This window comes from Meriones unguiculatus, chromosome 5 (assembly GCF_030254825.1).
Source record: "Meriones unguiculatus strain TT.TT164.6M chromosome 5, Bangor_MerUng_6.1, whole genome shotgun sequence".
In the NCBI taxonomy this organism is placed as follows: Eukaryota; Metazoa; Chordata; class Mammalia; order Rodentia; family Muridae; genus Meriones; species Meriones unguiculatus.
This window is the reverse complement of record NC_083353.1, coordinates 132,815,997-132,834,654: the sequence shown is the minus strand read 5'-3', so window position 1 is coordinate 132,834,654 and position 18,658 is coordinate 132,815,997. Positions and strand designations below refer to the sequence as shown.

The 18,658-nt window shown below is 52.5% G+C and overlaps 1 protein-coding gene across 3 annotated transcripts in view; it reads right to left on the bottom strand.

Annotated features, from left to right (window-relative positions):
• The window catches only part of Far2 (fatty acyl-CoA reductase 2), a 68,712-nt gene that overhangs the window by 26,823 nt on the left and 23,231 nt on the right, over positions 1–18,658 (bottom strand). The window contains exon 1 of one of the 3 annotated variants that reach the window (XM_021659937.2): positions 11,859–11,978. The exons of the other annotated variants lie outside the window; for them this stretch is intronic. The gene's annotated coding sequence lies outside the window, so the exon portion shown is untranslated. Of the gene's footprint in view, positions 1–11,858; positions 11,979–18,658 lie in introns of those variants that run through there. 3 annotated transcript variants of the gene reach the window in all.

Genomic DNA, 18,658 nt, shown 5'->3' with positions numbered 1-18,658 from the left:
GTGTCGGCGGGGTCGGCACTCATCCGTTCACACCTTCCCTCGTTCAGCGTGAAAACCGTGAGAGGCGCAGTCCCAGCTCAGGCCCGGTGCACCAAGCCACACAGAGCCTGAGCCTGGAGAACGAGCCAAGGCGGCGGCTCAGTCTAAGAGACAACGAGGCAGTTCTTAAGGGATGGTATCCCGAGTATCTTCCTCCCTCCTTTCCTCCTTCCCTCCCTCCCCACTCTTTGTCTGTCTGTCTCTGTCTCTGTCTCTCACTTTGGACGTGCACACATGTGTGTGGAAGCCAGAGGATCACCTTGGCTTTTTTTGGACAGGATCTTTCCACAGTTGGAACCAAGTGGACGAGGCCTGCTTGCCACCCAACCCCAGGGCCGGCCATCTCCCCCTCCCTTCCCCACGCTGGGGTACAGCGTTTTGAGTGTCCTGAGGCTTTACGCTCCTGTGGGCGTGCCTCCTCCCTGACCATTGCCTCAGCCCTTGCACCTGAATTTCAGGGGCGGGCGTCTGTTGTGGCCTGCCGGAGGAGCGCATTCACGCCCACGGGATGTGCTGGATCTTAGACCCGCGTGGCAGAGCGCCGTGAGCAGAGCCTGGCTCCATTGCACGGCTGCCTCTTCTGGACCGCACCCCAAGCCAGGTGCTCTGGAGCGCTCTGGCTGTAGGAACACACCTAAGTGAGAACGGTGCTTCCTAACATCCAGAGGCCCACAGAGAACCGCACTTCTTATTTTGGTTTAGGAGAGGCTAGACGCCACAGCCTGCATCCATTACCGTAGAGGGAATGTCCTGACCTCAATGCCCAGGGGCTTGCCTGGCAGGAAGCCTGGGAACCCTGATCATCACCCCTTTACTAAATGTGATGGAGTCGGTGGCGGATACCGACCCGAGCAGCAGGTGATGGGAGGTGGCTGAGGTGGCGCAGGCGACAGGCAGCTGAAGGTGGGGTGTGGCAGTGCGCTTAGGGCCACTGCTTGCTTCAGTTGAGGTGGCCAGGGCTGTTCTTAAGGCTGAACTCTAAGCAGACCCATAGGCGGTTTGATCTGGATGTGGCAGAATCGCGACCCACGTCTTTCACGCCCGTCATGGTGGCACTGGTCCTGGAATCTGTGTGGAAATGAGCTCTTGCTCTGGGGACGCTGTCTGCTGGATGGGGTAGTCCTGGTGACCCGCGCTTGCCTTCCCACCATTCTGTTCCCACCCCGAATGGAGAGAGGCACACAGGCACTCTGCCCCACCTGAACGGCTCGATTCCCAGTGCATCTGGAACCTGAAAAATCACCACTGGCTGGTCCCAGGGAACCTGGCTAAGGGCAAGCAGGGCCTGGGCAGAAGGCCAAATCTCCTTCAGAGGTGGTTGCAGGGCCGCCGTCTCTGACCCAGTGTCCCCAGGAATGGAGCCTTTGGCGGCTGTGAAGTCTCCCGACACACCACGCTTGGAAGGATTGACTTGGGTTTCTGACCTCGGTCCACCAAAGGCGACCGGCTCCCAGTGAAGTGACACTGGGGAGTTGCCTCTCTGGATGGTGGCACTCAGAGGCCCTAGTGGCTCTGTCACAGGCATGTAGATTGTCAGAATTGGCTAGTGACAACTAGATACAGGTTTACTGCGTCTACCCTGGAACGAAGACACGGAGATTCCGGGGCCTCAGCCACTGCCACGGGCTAACAACCGTGCTTCCTCTACGTGGGAAGCTGTGTTTTTACAAAGGCTAGCACAGAAGCTAGCTGGATGGGGTATCGCGTGGTGAGCGAGGCTGGTTTTCTTAACGTGAGCCACTGGTCACACCCTGTGCTGCTGAGCCGACAGTCTCTCAGGAACCATCAGAACAAACACAGCGCGCTATTTGGAAACACACACCAGGCTCTGATAACGCGCTCTTTCTGAGTTGGTGCCAGTGCTTCCCCTTTCCAGCTGCCTCCCCATCAGAAGAGCCGCACTCACGGAAGCCTGCCCTTCTGGGAAGGCACAGGGAGAGAAACCCAGGAGGGCCTGAGGGACTTCAAGACCACACTTCCAGTCTGGGGAATCCCCTCCCGCTTGTGTTAAGCTTTAGGACGAGAGAAGAAAAGCGCACACCTGTCGTGCACGAGGCTGGTCCAGGAGAAGGGAGCCCGTCAGAGCGGAGGGGGGGGGGGCGGGGGGCAGTTCCAGATGGCTGGTCCAGGAGAAGGGAGCCCGTCAGAGCGGAGGGGGGGGGCGGGGGGCAGTTCCAGATGGCTGGTCCAGGAGAAGGGAGCCCGTCAGAGTTGGGGGGGGCAGTTCCAGAGGGCCAAGCTGTGACACAGGGTGGGACAGCCCCCCAGTCAGCGTTTGGGTGTGTGTTGACGCTCTTTCACCTCTCTTTTATAGTGACAAGCTCTGTGGTCACACTTTGCAGAGCAGTGAACAGGTTGGTAAAACGCCCCTTCTCTGGATGGTCCATGTACAGAGCATGTTTGTTATATAACGTTAAGGCCACTGTTGTGGTGTCTGACCTCTGCCCCCTTCATTTTTGTGTTTACGTGGTGATGCTGCTTACTGCTAGCCTTGCCTCACACCTAGGGCTGGGCCTGTGCTCACACCTAGGGCTGGGCCTGTGCTCACACCTAGGGCTGGGCCTGTGCTCACACCTAGGGCTGGGCCTGTGCTCACACCTAGAGCAGGCCTGTGCTCACTCACTAAATAAAAAATAAACAACTTACTTTAATTTTCATTCCTATTGCACCCCCCCCCCAAGTGATACTTGAAGTATGGTGCTTCTAAGCTCTGCCTCGCACACCTAGGAATCCACTCGGAATCCACGCATCCTGGGGGTAAATGACAAATGTCATATATATGTATAACGATTTGAAACATAGTCTCTCTCTTACACACACACGTAAAATATATTCTGTATGTAGCCATACAAAATATAAAAATGTTAATTGAAAGTGCCTTGGCAGGAGGGAAGACAGTCTAAAGAGATTCACTTGTGCTCTTCCCGTTGGCTACTAGATCACTAAAACAACTAAGGACTTGGAATTATCAGCAGGAATCGGACCACACAGGGAGGAGAAGGAAGGGCAGGCATGCAGGTGCAGCCAGCGGGCTCAGCCTCCCAGAAAGGCATTCCACAGGGCGCTGACAACTTGCTGACCACCACGAAGGAGGGAGGGAAGCTGAGTTAGCGATGGGCCTGGGGAGCTGGACCACAGCTGGCCAGGATGCCTAGCTCCGCAGACCTCTCGCCCTATATTGAGACCTGGACTTCAGGAACCCCCGGATGGAGGGAGTTGCTGAACCCCGCTGTTTGCTCTCTTCCAAGTGTGTCCTCGCCGGCTCAACCCCCTGTTTGATTTTCACCCCTGCTTCTTTGAAGTCATGAAGTGAAGGGCTGTCTGAGCCTGACTTGTTAGGTCAGCAGGGGCCAAAGCACGGAGGACCCTTTCTGCTCGGGAAGGCAGTGCAGAAAGGAGGTTTTATGTCTTTTGTGTTGTGCCTCCTGAAAAATTTGAGAAAGAAGGGACTGAAATGCAGAATAAGAGGTGCGGGGTTAGGGTTAGGAAGTATGGCTGAGGACAAAGGAGAAAGCGAGGACTCCCAGCCTAGCAGGGTAGATGGCAGAAGACAGAAGGTTCAGTGCTAAAGAGGCGGGTCCCCATGGGGGCTGGGGTTCTGTGCAGGGCCTGAAGAGAGAGTCAGCGCCCCCAGAACGAGCATTAAAGCTAGCTGTGAGCCAATCACTGTGGGCACTTGGACCCACAAGCCCCCCCCCCGAAGAGGCCAACTGCCTGTGTTTCCCACCCCACGTGGCTGTGAACCAACCAGCCTGAAGGTTGTTCCTGTGAAGGCCTTGAACACTGAGTGTGGTTGGTGTCTAAAGTGAGGCTGGTGCCATTTCACTTGGGTCCTAGGGAGAGTGACCTTTATCTTACCCCTGTCTGGGCTTTGCAACAGCTCTTCATGGGCGGCTGCCATTTTCTTCCTGGGATTCAGCATGTCAGCGGGGAGGAGAGGATAGAAAGTCATTCTTGACTTGGCCTGTTCTGTTAGACATTCCACAGACCACCACCTGATCAGTCTCACATGAGGGGTGCTAGCGAGAGAAATATAGGAGAGCCAGGAGGCAGCAGCCAACAAGGGTCAGCCGGGGTCGAGCTGGGAACTCCCTCCTTCCCTCCCTTTCTCCCTCCTTCCCTCCCTCCCCGTGCCCCTCCTTCTCTCCCTCCTTCCCTCTGCATGTGGAGGGTAAACCATGATCAAGCGTTGTGTGAAATGATACAAACAAAGAACACAGTGCCAAACAGCCCGGGGAAGTGCTTTGCGCTGCGGGCGAGTTCTGATCACGAGGCCCCTGAACGTTCTAACCCCTCCATCCATCGGGCCTCTGAGGACACCTGGAGTGTCTTCCGGCTTCCCAGACAGGAAGTGCACTGCGTGAGCACTGTCAGTTTCCCTGGAGGAGCTCACTGGTGTTTTGCTCAGGACAAGTTACAAGCCAATCCTCGCATCGCAGAAAACGAAACGAGTTCTGCTTGCATAATCTCAGCATGCTGCACACACATGCACCGCAGCGCAGGTCTGAGGACTGGACCCAGAGTCCTGTACGTGCCGGGCACGGGCCCGACACTAGACCGTGCCCTGGCCTTTGCCTCACTGTTAACTCTAAGGCAGGGCTCAGGCTGGGCCTGAAGTCACCCGCACACTCTGCCTCAGCCTCCTAAGAACCTGGCATTACAGATGTGCGCCACCAAGCTCAGCTAATCTGTCATCTGTCCACACTCAGGCACTGACATGAAAACATGCACCGCTGGGCCATTGCACATACATGTGAGGGCTGTGGTGCTCTGAGCTGAGCTCATGCTCTTCAGGGCACAACTGAGAGGCTAAGAGCAGACAGGTGGGAAAAACAACATCACAGTAGAACTTTAACTCACAGCTGAAGCACAGGCCTGAGAAGCTGTCCCTTATCTCCAGTAAACAACTGGGGCGCTACCCTGCTCTGAGCCTTCCTGGTGGCTGGGCTGCTACTGCTGGAAACAGAAGAAATGAGGGGCTTGATCTGGGAATCAAGAGAAGGAAGTCTTGATTCACAGAACTCAAGTATGAGATATTTAAAATCTCGAAAAATCAATTCCGCATCTTTCTGAGAAAGTCTTTGTAGCTCCCTATCCAATAAAAAAAACAAACTTGTAACTGCAGCCCGAGTGCAGAGCACTCACACAGCGAGCTCAGAGGCACACTCAGCGCCGAGTGCTCAAGTGCACACGATGGACCAGGCGCATCCTGTGCCAAAGGGCTCCCGCGGGAAGAAGGGCTCAACCTGTAAGGAGGTCAGACAGGCTCTGCATTAGCACAGGGCAGCCCTCGCCAGTGGGCAAGGGCCACGGCGCCGGCCCGCCCGCCGCTCAGGCGGGCTGACAATCTTACCTACAGTTTCCTAGGGAGCTGGTCTGTCGGTCCCCACCCCAAGGTAATTTTCTGTGTGATTAGGTGAATCCAAAGATGCAAAGAAGCTCAGTTACTCTAAGAAAAAAATGCTCTCAAAGTGGCTGACAACCAAGCTTGTTTCTTCAGAGCAGAAATGACCCCCAAAGGCTCACGGCTCACAACAGGCGGCAGCTCTGAGAAACGGGCTTACATAAACGCAGAACTTAAGAAAATAGGTCCTAATCGACTGCTCCTATTCCCGTGTCATCCAGGGAAGACGGTCAGAAAGCCACTTATCTTAGAATTGTGTTTGGTGACAGTGGAGGCAGAGCCCCGGGCTTAGCCTCTTTTCCCCCTCAGTCACCTGCACCATGGGTGTGGACACGCAAGGATGGAAATGCACACACTTCACTGGGAAGTTAGAACCATGCCATAGGTAGACAGCGGGCAAAAAGGAAACAGCCCAAGTCCCAAGAAAGCTCAAGTTCTCAAGAGAAGATATCCGAAAGGCCAGAGGCACAGGAAGAAGCTGTCCAGTAGCACCGGGCAGCAGAGAAGTGCAGGCCAGAGGCACAGCTGGACCCGAGCACAGGCAGAGCTGCTCGGCAAATGTTACAGATGGCAACACTGGGGAGGACGGAGGGCGGAGGGCGGAGGGCGGAGGGCGGGGGTGAGTCTACCTGGGACGGGAAGATGGCGTGGGTGCTCTTGAAAATACCACAGAGGAAAGATGAAAGATGCAGGAATCAGTTACACAGGAAGCAAATGACGTCGCTGTGGGACCCGGGTGCTCTCGGCAGCAGCCCGCACGGCCTCAGGAAACGGGAACCACCATTTACCCACGAACGCATGAGATGCTCTGGGCAAGACCGCACACTGGGCAGCTTGCGGACAGCTCTCAAGATGACAGAAGGAGAAATTCCGACAAGTTTGCCCCAAAGATCATTTGAGAAGATAGATGTTTGAGCAGCTGAAAGCACACGCAGGGAAACGTGTGACCTGTTACATGGAAACATGTATGATTCGTGGGTGTCAGTTGGAAATGGACACAGTCAGCACTGGAGAGTTGGTTCGTTTGTGAAGAGCTTGCGCGTAAGCATGAAGACCGGAGCTCGGATCAGAAGCATCCCTGTGAAAAGCCAGGCGTGGAGACGTGAACTTAGGAGCGGGGGAAAGGAGCTCCCTAGAGTGTGATGGCCAGCGGTCCGCTGGGTCAGCGAGCTTCAGGTGAGAGACCTGCAGCCAGCTGCCAGCCTTCACAGGAGCCCGTGCACGCGTGTGCCAGCACACAGACATGCCACACACAGACACGTGTGCATGTGTACTCCACACAAGAGTTAAAATAGTCACGGTCAGACAGTTGTATTTCTGTCTAAATTAATGTTATTTTAATCGTAATATGGTAATATGGTAAAATATGGTAATCGTATTTTAGCCATCATTTTAGAAAATGTTTATCATGTATGTGTGCCGGGCCTGCCCGAATGTATTGTGCCATGTGCACTGACCCAGAAGCCAGCGAGGGCACCCGGTCCCCAGGGGCTGGAGATAGACACTTCTGAGCTGCTGGGTGTGTGCTGGGGATTGAACCTGGGCCCTCTGAACTGCTGACCCTCTCTAGCCCTGTTGCCTTTCCAACAGTACACCATTAGTAAACCTCTCCCCAGGGAGGCATGAGGGTGCCTGCAGGCGGGCGAGGGCGGTGCCCACAGAGAAGCCTGGTGGCGGTAAGCGTCTGGACAGTTTGAGGTGAACTGGTCCCTGCTCTGTGGGACGTGCCCTCCGCCACCTCACCCTTCCAGGACATGCTTCTGTTGGTGAGATTCTTGGGAAACACAGCAGGGTGCCGTGGGAGGTGGTAGTGCTGAGGAAATCGGCAGAGGGAGGAGAAATTTCAAGGACATGGAGGTCGGAGGGAAACAAGACACTTCTAGAAGCGAGGAAGTGTGGAAATTCTTCCCAGTGTGCAAAAGCGGCTCTGGGTGTCAGAGGGCGACCACGCCTGAGCTTGCTGTGTGCTGACGCTGTCTCTGGCTCCTGCAGAGGGAGGGTGCCCCACGCCTCAGTCTGTGAACGTCCATCAGGGTGACCAGCACAGTCTCCCTGCATCCTCAGGCCTGTTCTCCCTGGCCATTCTAGCTTCTGTCAAGTTGACAGTGAACAGCGCCCTCATAGCTGTGTGGCGTCAGGAACAGTGTTCTAACTCCCCGAGTAAGGACATTCAGGGAGGAAGGGCGACAGGCAGTGCCTTAGGGAGCAGTCGCGAGCCGCCACGCCCATCTGTAGTGAGGGCCACCTCACTCCTGCTTTTGTCAGCAACAAGGCCAACCCAGCAGAAAGGTAGATGGCATGTCCGCGCTTCTGTGGGAGCAGCCCCCGCCCTGCTAGCCTCTGCGCACACTCCGTGGTGGAAGGCAGGGTCTCAGTAGCTTCCCCACGTGGTTCAGGGGAGGCTTTGTGGCTCAGTGTGTTGAGCGCTAGCGGCCCAGGCTGCCCTTGACCGCATCTGGAACTCAGCGTCCTCCCGTCTCTACCAGCCTGTGGTCACAGGTGTGTACCACCACAGGTTCGGTTGTGCCAGGGATCCAGGCAGGACTCCTGGGTGTGTCAGCAAGAGCTCTGCCGGGTGAGCGCCATCAGGGCGAACTCAGCGCTTCTGCGGTATTTTCAAGAGCACCCACGCCATCCCGGGTAGACTCACCCCCGCCCTCTGTCCTCCCCAGTGTTGCCGTCTGTAACATTTGCCGAGCAGCTCTGCCTGTGCTCGGGTCCAGCTGTGCCTCTGGCCTCTCCAGCAAGAAAAGCTGACTGCACTCGCCAGCGTGGAAGTCCTCACCTTTCTCGTGTAAATGTGCTGAGACAAGGCAGCAAGGAGTGTTCCTTACACGCTAGTCTAGGCCAGTGAGTGTGGATCACAGCCGGCCTCGCCAGCCCTGACTAAAGCTATCACCCAGCTTCTGGGGCTGTGGCTAGCGCCTTCCTGCGCTAATTATCCTGTCTCGAATTTCAGGATTTCTGTTCCCAAACCAGAAGCTAGACCTAACATCCAGAAGCAGAGTCCCTGCTCCTCTTCCTGTGCCTCAGCTACCCGGTCAGGCAGTTCTTTCGGACATTATGAAACCTTATGTCCTAAAGTGGATCTGGCCCACTAGCCTCACTCTTAGCCAGAAGACGGAGAAGACTGGCCCCTGGGGAGGCCATCTCCTTCTCTCACAGCCTCCAGTGTGCTGCAGCTCTGGCGTTGCTGGCCAGTGGCTCTCCACCCACCTCACTCACTTGGCTGGCTCCCTTCAACCACACCTTCCCTGGGCACTCCTGAAGCAGGCTGCTCCCCAGACAGGGAGCTCCCCACATACTAACAGTGTGGGAGCACGGCTGTGGCTCTCAGGTTCATCTCAGAGAGAAGAGGCGAGAAGAGAGGCAAGCTTTCTATTGGTTGGTTTTCTTGCTGTAGCTCCATAACAGATTTCAAGTGAAGGAATTATGGGAAAGTTCCAGGATATACAGAAGAGTACCCTTCCAGAATGTAGGGTGTCATATCTTTGGGTGCCCAGGCTGTGGGTGCCCGGGCTGTGCGTGCCCAGTGTGTCCCAGCGAGCATATGATGTGCCTTTCCAGCAGGCTCTTAGAAAACTGCAGCCACTGTTCTCCGTGCTGCTGTGGCTTAAGGGTGCTTGCCCGTGTTGTCTGGTCCCCGGAAACATCTTTCCCGGGTCCTGCAGACTGTGGCTCGCTCTTCCAGGCATTCGTTTGGGAGGCAGTCACGAGGGCCCATTACACAGCAGGCACAGGATAGTGGGAGTGAGAGGAGGTGGAAGCAAAGGCTGCTGGGAGGGCACTATTTTGCTGAGAAGTAAATTAGACTAATAAAAGTAATTTGATAAAAATTTCTAGAAGCTTGCTACTCTGAGCTCAGTTCCTGGAGCTTGTGAATCAGCTCCACAAAGCTGTCTCCTGCCACTCGTGCACACATATACGAAGACATAATACATGTGAGGAAAATGTATTTTAAGGAAGCTAATTATTTTTTTACTTTACCGAAGTATACCAATTATGCTGATTGGTTTGCACTGTCATCTGCAGGTCAGCTGGGGAGAGGCACCTCAGGTGAGGAACTGCCTGCATCAGCTTGATGGCCTAAGGACTGAGGATTGCCGTGCAGGCCCCACCCACTGAGGGCGGCGCCATCCTTGGTGGTGGGCTTGGGCTGAGAAGCTCAGCTGAGCCAGCCAGAGAGAAGCCAACCAGGGGAGCGGTGCAGCTTCTGCCGCGTCCCTGCCTGGCTTCCTCAGGTAGGGCTGCGGAAGCTGAAACCCCTGCGTTGCTTTTGGGCGGAGTGTTTATCTCGGCCACAGATGGCAAAGCAGGGCAACGAGAAAATGTACCTGTTTTGGCCCTGGTCTTAAGTCTACTTCGAATTTTAATAGCTGTGGGACCTCAGGAGACATCACCACTCCTGAGTGGGACACTGCTCACGCCCCAGCCGAGGAATACTGTTGGGACATTTCCATTTTAGAAAGTGGGCTGGTTGGCAGACAGAAACTGTCCAGAAAACACAAAGTTGTAACAGTCCTGGACAGATGATGTTAGAAAAGACGGCACAGAAAACTTGGGAGTGCAGCAAGCACCAGGAGCACCTGGTCCCCAAAGTTACCAGACAGAGGAGGGCCTGTGCTGGTCTCTGGCCTGAGCAGCTCACATGCGCTCCTCCTTCCTTCCCCTGTCCCCTCCTCTCTCACACAGTTTAAACTGAAGAAAGCTGTCAGAGCCCATGCCACTAAGTGAACACAAGCACAGAGACCTTGACTCTGGGAATGGGAGGGACATCTAATTTCTTATTGCAAATATACCCCAAGGAATGAGCAAAGGCAGTAAGGGCGCTGTTTTTGCTGAGCTTCCCGTGGCGTAAGCAATGCCTCCTACATGGCCTCATCTCCTCAGGTGATCCTTGCAGTAACCCCATAGGCGGTAGGAGGCTCTGCTCGTCTCAGGCCGCCGGAGGGCCTTGTGTAAGCCCGACAGCAGAGAGCACGCAGAGGTGGCGAACCTTCACCTCCATGGCCCTGAGGTTTGGAAGCGAGAGAAACTGCAATTAATTCTGGGACTGAAGCAAAAGGGCCGGAGAGGCCTGAGGGCTCATTAAAATGACATTTGTTGAACGAAGCTGTGACCCGTGGTTGTGGGGCTGCCGGGCTGTCCCTAACTCTGACTCTGGACTCCTCTGGGATTTCGACATCAGCATTTGTCTTGGTATCCTACTGCCGGTATCTGCTGCAAGGTTATGGCTAAGTGTACAGGGACATTCCTGGTTTCTGACTCCATCCCTGGCTTCAGGACAGACTCCCACAAGAAACAGCACTGCCTTCACCCAGGCGTCAGGTCGAAGAAACACCCACATTAACCACTTAGAGCATTACATAATTGGTGTTATCTTGCAAATTAATCTTTGCTCAAAAGCACAACCCCTGCCGTTGGTGTCGTGACATCTTCGACGTTTTTTGTGCCAGCCGCTTCCTGAGACATCTGCACAGCACCCTTCCAACCCTCCCAACAGCCCTGTGAGGCAGGCAGCACCGGTGTAGATGCGAACAGGCCGCAATGCTGGCGAGTTCCACACAGTGAGCATCCCCAGGGCCAGCCCTCCTCTGTCGTCCAGCCCACGGAGCTCCGAATTACCGCTCACGGCTGAGGTCACTCGCCTGCCGTGTGGTGTGTACAGAATGTGAGCATGGCCCTCAGAGAGGGAGGAGGCTGTGCAAAAGAAGGCCCCATGGAATGAAAGTCTGCTCTGGTTTCCCAGACCCACCAGAGTGACAGCAATCAGCCTTTGAACATCATTAATTAATAAGAAAAAACCAAAAAAAATTGCATGGCCAGATACAAGCTGGAATTTATAATCTGTGCTTTGGGTATGAAAACTAAGTGTTGACATTTAATTGATTTTTCTATGCAAATTTAATAAAATGATCAAGTGAAATTGAAATATCATGCCCTTTTCTGGTGCTCTTAAGATCCCTTCTTTAATCTGTGTTTAAATCCCACATGAAATCCCTCAGACTAAATGTGCCCCAGATGTGCCAGAAGAAGCCTTGGCAGTTCACATTCTCACGGCAGAGTTGAGTTTCAGATGCTGGAGAGAACAGTGCCCTCTCCACCAGGACCCTCTCCCTGCCGCCCGCCATGGCAGACAGATGCCCCAAATTTTTCCCATTTTGTTTTAATTCAAATGCTTAACCGTCAGCACTTAACTGGCTCAGACTTCACAGCACACACTAACCCCGTGCTCAGTCTCAACCAGAACCCTGTGGATTTCTTGATCTCTTACGAAGGAAATTAGTCATTGATTTTCTTTTTTAATGATGTCTGCTGAGCTATGGTGCAGAGCAAGGAAATGTGCAAATGAGAGAAGACGGCAGTGCGCCCTCCCCAGACTCAGCTACCCCAAGAGCTGCTGGGCTTCCCTTACCTCTCTGTCTTCCTTCCCTCTGGCAAGGTGTGGAGAGGGCTGAGCAGAAAATGTGGCAGAACTGAAGTCAGCTCCAGAGAGCAGGGAGCCTCACAGCGTTCCCTGAACAGCAGCTTTTACTGCGAGTCTCCAGGAGAGCAAGTGCCTCTGGTACCATTATATCCCCTGCCCGAGGCCCCCAGCAGAGCTCAGACGCTCTGTGGGCTGGGCTGGGGACACCTGCAATCCTTTCTGGGTTGTGACACAGTGCCTTCTGGTCCTACAGTGTTGCCAGTGAGCCCTCAGCATGCCCAGGTTTGGGAAACAGCCTCCGTATCTTTTCAGACATCGGGCACAGAGAACACGGTCACCATGTGAATTCACTCAGCCAGGCCCTCAGCTCATTAAAGGACCTTTATCAAAGTCCGCTGGGCTCGGTAAGTAAGGGTTCAAAATGTGCCAAAACACATAGGCATCCGCGTTTGCAGGCCACTGCACTTCCCCGTGTCCTCCCTCTCCACGCCTGTGTTCAGCGGGGAGGGGAGATTCAGCCGAGCCCTCGGTCACATGCTGGTGTGCTGTGGCTGGGTCATTTTGGACAGCATTGTACTGGCTGTGTGCTTCAGCCCCGTGCAATGCTGAACCGGAGACAATACAGCCTCCTATCGGACTCGGGAGGCTAAAGGACTCAGTTTCTAAACGAATCAAGACAGGAGCAGCAAGCGACTGCCCAGCATTGATGTTCAAGTGTTTGCTGTCCACCCAAGTTCACAGCATTGATGTTTAAGTGTGTTTGCTGTCCACCCAAGTTCACAGCATTGATGTTCAAGTGTGTTTGCTGTCCACCCAAGTTCACACTGCCTGTCTCCTCTGGGCACCTGTGTGTGATTCTGCTGAAGGATTTCACTCAGAGGAAGCCAGCTGGTGACAATCATGGATAATAGCGTCCAAATAAAGAAGAGGCGTAGAGTCTAGAGCTTTGGGTGTTTGTTTGCTTGTTTGAAGCCGGGTCTCTGTGATTAGCCTTAGCTGACCTGGAGCTCACCATGTAGATGAGGCTGGACTTGAACTCACAGGTATCTGCTCCTGCTCCTTGCCTCCCGGCTATTCCCGTTCTAAGGGGGGAGTGCAGCGCTCACCTCTTCCACTGTGGAAGTGTGTGGGCAGGCTGCACTTGTGTTTTCAGGTGAGTGCACAAGCACACACAGCTGGGGTGAAGCCTGGCTGCTCTTTCTCAGGAGCATCTCACCCTGGGTTCCGAGACCGTTTCTCTGAAGCGGCCTGGATGGCCTCTCCAGGGCTGCAATCACAGTGCAGGATGTCCTGCCCTGCTGTTCTCTCTGTGCCTTCTGGGTACAGAAGTCAGCTCTCCTGCTCCACACAGCTCGCGCTTTCCCAGTGTGGGGGTCTGGGCCCATCTTGCCCAGGCTTCTGTCAGGGGCCTCCGAACTAGCGTTAGCCACATTTGTGCTGGCCACTCTTGACATCTGAGGAGGTTATTGCCCACGCCATCCTCTGATAGCCACTCAGCTTCCTCTAACCAGCTTTCTCCCTTCCCCACCCACTACCTCCAAACAGCTGCCGTCACACCAACCCAGCTGGGACTTGCGTTGTTGTTTTCACAGTTTTGCGACAGGGTCTCAGGAAGGCAGACTGCCCTTGACCAAACTGCAGCTCGGGCTGGCACTGGCCCTGCTGCCTAGGTCTGGAACACCCTGGTGGCCAGTGAAGAGCCCAGCTGCACGGGGCTGGGTCGAGCTTTGGCCAGCTGGGCTGCTGTCCCCTTGGAGCATCTTTGGGAGCAGACCTGCCCCGTGCGTGCCGGGGCTGCTGCCTCTGGGGTGGCTTTGGGCTTTAGGTGCTGAGAGTCAGTGGACGCCTTCCTGTGCCTGTGTAGTCTACCTGCCGCACACCTGTGGCTTCCTCTGTGCACCTGAGGTGGTTGCTCATTGGTGTGCTCAACTCTGGAGCACACCGAACCCTATTCTCACCTGCTGATGTGTAAAAATGTTTTTAGTGTCTATCCCCCTACTCCCCACAAAACAAAGCCTGGTTATCCAGAACATTACAGTCCCCCCCCACTTTAAGGCTTGTCAGACGGGGGCAGCTCTGCAAACTGCTGTCGCCTGTGCTGCCTGCACCAGGGCCAGCCAGAGCCATTCACACTGCACGGAGGGAGCTCCAGGACTCCTGACAGGGCGAGCCTTCCTGTGTTACCTGAGTTTCAGTCACTTGGGGTCATGGCAGAACACCGCTTTCCAGGCTGGTATGTTTTAGGAACAGAAATGCCAGGGGTTGGCTGGAAATGCAGTGCATCATGGGATGGGGAACTTTTGGTAAGCACGAGTTACCAGTCTGCCTTGCCCTCTCTTATTGGTGATTGTGAAGCAGGGGTGGGGGTGGGTGGGTTGGGGGAGACAAAGTACAGGGGTGGAGCTGGCAGGGCTGTGAAATTTTGTTCAGGAAGTCCCCCCTGAGCCACGGCTGCACCAGCACCCAGGATGGAAGGCTGAGGACGCCTCACAGCCCTCCTGCCAACGCACAATGGACGATGGCCTGCAGGAAACCCCAACAGTATGGTAGGCTGTTTGGGCACACAAGCAGGTAGGACAATCTCTGAGCAGGATAGCTGAGGGTCTCTTCAAGACCCCATGAAGAGAATTACAGCGCAGTAGCCAGGAAGTGGACACTGGCTGAAGAGAGTCGCTTCAAACTGCCACAGCAAGAACCCCTGCCACTCAGACACTGGCCACCGTGCTGTCTGCTGCCTTTGAAGACCACCCAAGGCTGCAGTGGAACTTCCTTAACCAGAGGACCAAGGACTCGGGTGGGGAAGTCCTGGGGCAAACAGCACAAATTGTCTAGGAGGACGCTGAGAAGTGGACAGTGAGACAGGGCGTGCAGAGAGGGTGAGCAGCACCAGGGGGCCAAACACTGCCCTTGGGGACCACACTCAAAACAACGTAGGGAAGGCGGCTTTCAAACTCCTTTACGACTAACCGACCCAGATCCCCGTCTGAGCTGGGTAGTAACTGTCTGTCTTCAGCCTTGTTATACTGTTTGTGAACCACAGTGTGGCTGTTTCAGGCCTTGGTGAGCTCAGAACACGAATAGAACTTTTGGGTTAGATTTAAAAAGCTTACATGATGATTAGCATGGAGCAATTTTACAGCGCCCCTGCAGAGGCTCTCAAAAGGAGCACCATGTCGCCAGGCTGCTCTTAGCACCCCAGTAACTCTTTCCAAAAGACCCGAGACCCCGTTTCTGTGGGAGATGTGTTTCTTATTTGGTTGACAAACAGGTTTGCCTGTGGCTCTGACCCAGCAGTACAGTAAGAAACATCATGTCAAAAAGATTTGACAGCACTTTATGTATTCCTGTCTTTCACATTTAAATCTTTCTAAACTCTTCACTGCAGTTTAAGGCCTGTGCAAGCAAGCTCTTGTCCCATCTCTTTCTCCTCCACAGTGACAGCCTAGGTCCTGGGACATGCCGGGCTCCTCCCAGGTCAAGGACTCTGAACTTGCTCTTCCCTGGTTAGGATAGCCTTTCGCCAAACCTTAGCAGGCCTATTCTTTATATGGACCCCAGCCAAACCTGAGCTTTGGTCACTGTCTGTAACGTCACTCATGTTTATGTTCTCACCGGCTTTTTTGACAGATCAACTGTACCCAATACCGTAACATTTATGACAGTAGGACACCAGTCCCCGTTTTTGTGACTCATTTTCCCAGCAATTCAGACACTTCCTGGAAGACATCAAAAATGAGTTCTTTCCTGTCTCCACATATAAGTATAGACTAGGTTCTAGTTAACCCCGGCAAAGAGACCCAGAGTCTGGATCGAGAAAATGTTGCTTAAAGAGCCGCTACAGCAAACACTCTTGACTAGCACCATGGGTTCATGCGCAGGAGCCCGCAGTCTCTTGGAAGGCAGGCTAGAACACTGAGACAGGGCTACATGGCCTTGCTGGTGAATTCTGCTTAAGTGTGGTTGGCTACACTCAACCACGATGGTTCTGGGAAGATAATGTAGGAGAAAACCTGAGCCAAGGAGTTAAGAGTAATAGAAGGTGGATTGTGGGATTATGTGTATTATCAATCCAAGTCTCTTGATGTTTCCCGAACTACTGTTGGTTCTAGTAGACTTGTGCCTTGCACTGCCGTGAGCTGGCCACCCTGGGCCTATCGGGAAAGAACCGGGTGAAGTCAGTTGAACGGTTTATTTCAAGACCTTCAACATACGAAGGGGGTGGGGTGAAGGTACAGCTCATGGACAGAGTAGTTTCCCATGGCCATATGTGCAGGGGATGTGTGCACCTGCGTTCGTGTCTTCCTGACTTGTGCTCTCGTCAATGTTCCACAGCCGTTGCAGTTTCTAAAGTTGGATGGTTTTTGTATTGCTTTTACCCACAGAAACGCTATTTCAAAAACAACTATCAGGAGACTTTCTTCCGTTATAGCTATAGAGGCCGAGGGCTCTGGCCTTTGTCAGAGTGTAAGGGACCATCAGATGCAGCGGAGCCACGGGTCAGATCTGTTTGAGGTGAGTTTATGGAATATGAATGACACGTGGGAAGAGACACACAAGGAGGAAGGAGCAATTAGTACCTCATTGTTATTGTTGGGCAAGAAATGAAAAACCAGCTGTCATCACTGTGTGGGACGAACAAAGGATGAATGAAAGTGACAGCATAAAGCGAAAGTGACAATCACTCATTATACAGATTGTGTGCCAGCTACTCGGATATCTAACGTGTGGCCAATCCTTAGTCGGTCTCTAATATTAAAAAACAAAAAACATGCTGGAGACGGTCAGCTATTGAAAGCAGGACGGGACTTGAACCCAAGTTTGACTCTTACAGAGGCAAAATCTTCACCATGAGGCAATACCAGCTGGCTGCCAGGCTTGAGGAGGAACGCACAGTGAGGAGACCGTTGGTGACAGGCCTGGCAATGCACTTACGGGGAAGGTCCTGTCTGGATAGTGTGTCTTTAGTGTTGATGGGGATGCAGGCAGAGATGTGTAAAGGCAGAAGCTCAGACTGGGGATCTGGAGTGGATGTGGGCTCAGTGCAGACTTGGGGGTCACCTGTGTACGAGGATCTGTGACGTGGTGTACGAGGACAGCAGAGAAGTTGGAGGAACGTGATAGTCTAAGGAACCCTGTGTGTAGAATACACCTGTCATCACCAAGGCTAGAGGACCAAAGAGGAACAACAGAGGTCTTTGTTATCTGGAGCCACTGAAGAGAGATAGTGACTAAAGTTTCAGAGAACAGGAGTGAGAGCACTGGATTTTTTTTTTTTTTTTAGTTTTAAGGCAGAGTAGAAGTCATGGATTTTAGGTATTTGCTTCCTATTTCAAGATCCAATTCACAGGCTGCCATTCACAGTGGTTTCATTAAAATATGCATGTTCTTAGTACACGGAATATAACATAAAATATTTCTGAACATTCATGTGTTAGGATGTCTTTAAAGGATCTTCAAAAATATCATTAAGGCAAAGACAGGTTGTGTCAACCACTGATTTGTAATATATATTTTCACTCAGACAAAGAAGAAATGAGTCTTCATTTTTCTATGAGAGCATCCTTCTCACAAACAGTGGTAGGTTTTGGAAAGAGTTCAGTTTTGAGGATATATTTACACCCCTCTCCTGGTACCTTTCTCATGAGTACTCTACATTTAGGGATCCCTCTAATTTCACTCAGACTTACACTCTTTCTTCTTTTCCTGGGACAAGAAGGCTTGTCTCAGGTGTAATACAATTCTACTTTCCTTAAAATCTTATCTTTGTTCATTGTGGCCGTGTTTATGACAAGGGAAAAGACTTGAACAAAATGCATAACAGGAAACTAAAGAATTAGTTCAGTCACGAGGTGAAATGTTACACGTCTATTAAAAATGGCTGTACTGTAATTAACAATCTTTTAAAAGTTGATATTATAAGGGGAAAATATGCATGACCTGTGTTCTGGTTATTATGAAACTAATAGAACATTAAAGGTTGGATTTCCTTCAAGATGACATATGGTCACAAGCACCACATTAAACATCTCAGGACGTGGAGCCTCACACTGTGCTTCAGTGTGTGACATTCCTGTCAAGCCATGTGCCATAGCAAATAGCTACCAAATGTCTCTGCATGTCTTTTTTTTAAAGACATTTCTATAGCTTTGAGTGATTTATAGATTATGTCCTGTCCCAACAAAAACTTTCATCTTAGGAGATTTAAAAACATAATCATATTAGCATCTTTCAGGAAAGTTTAGCATGTGTTCTAACAAAAGCCAGAGGGAGGCCCTTTAATCAGGGCCATTATCACCCTGGGCTGAGCAGGGCGCTCACGCGTGTGGCCTGGTTCACAGATCCTTCTGCACCATCTGCTTCTATGCTTTGTCTTGGGGTTTGTAATAGACATTTAACAGAAAATTGAAGCTTTGTGTTTTGTTTTAAAAGGAAAGGGTTAACACAAAACACTTTCATATTAAAATAACTATAGTTAAATTAATTTGATAGTAAATCAAGTTGTAAAGGAATTCAGGAAATCCAAAACGTATCTTTTGCAAACCAGCTATTGGCAAAGAAATTTTCAAACATTGATTTCTTTTTGTAGCCAGGGCATTTCAGCTTAGTATTGAGATACCTAACTAACTCACAGAGCACCCTAAAACACACACCAGCAGCCTCCAGCCTCCCTGTGGGGTGTGGGAAGGAAGACCGCTCCTCATTCTAAACATAGGACACCCCGTCGACACACCAGCTACTTTATTTTAGGAGGCTGAATAATTCACCGGGGAAACGGAACTAGAATGTGA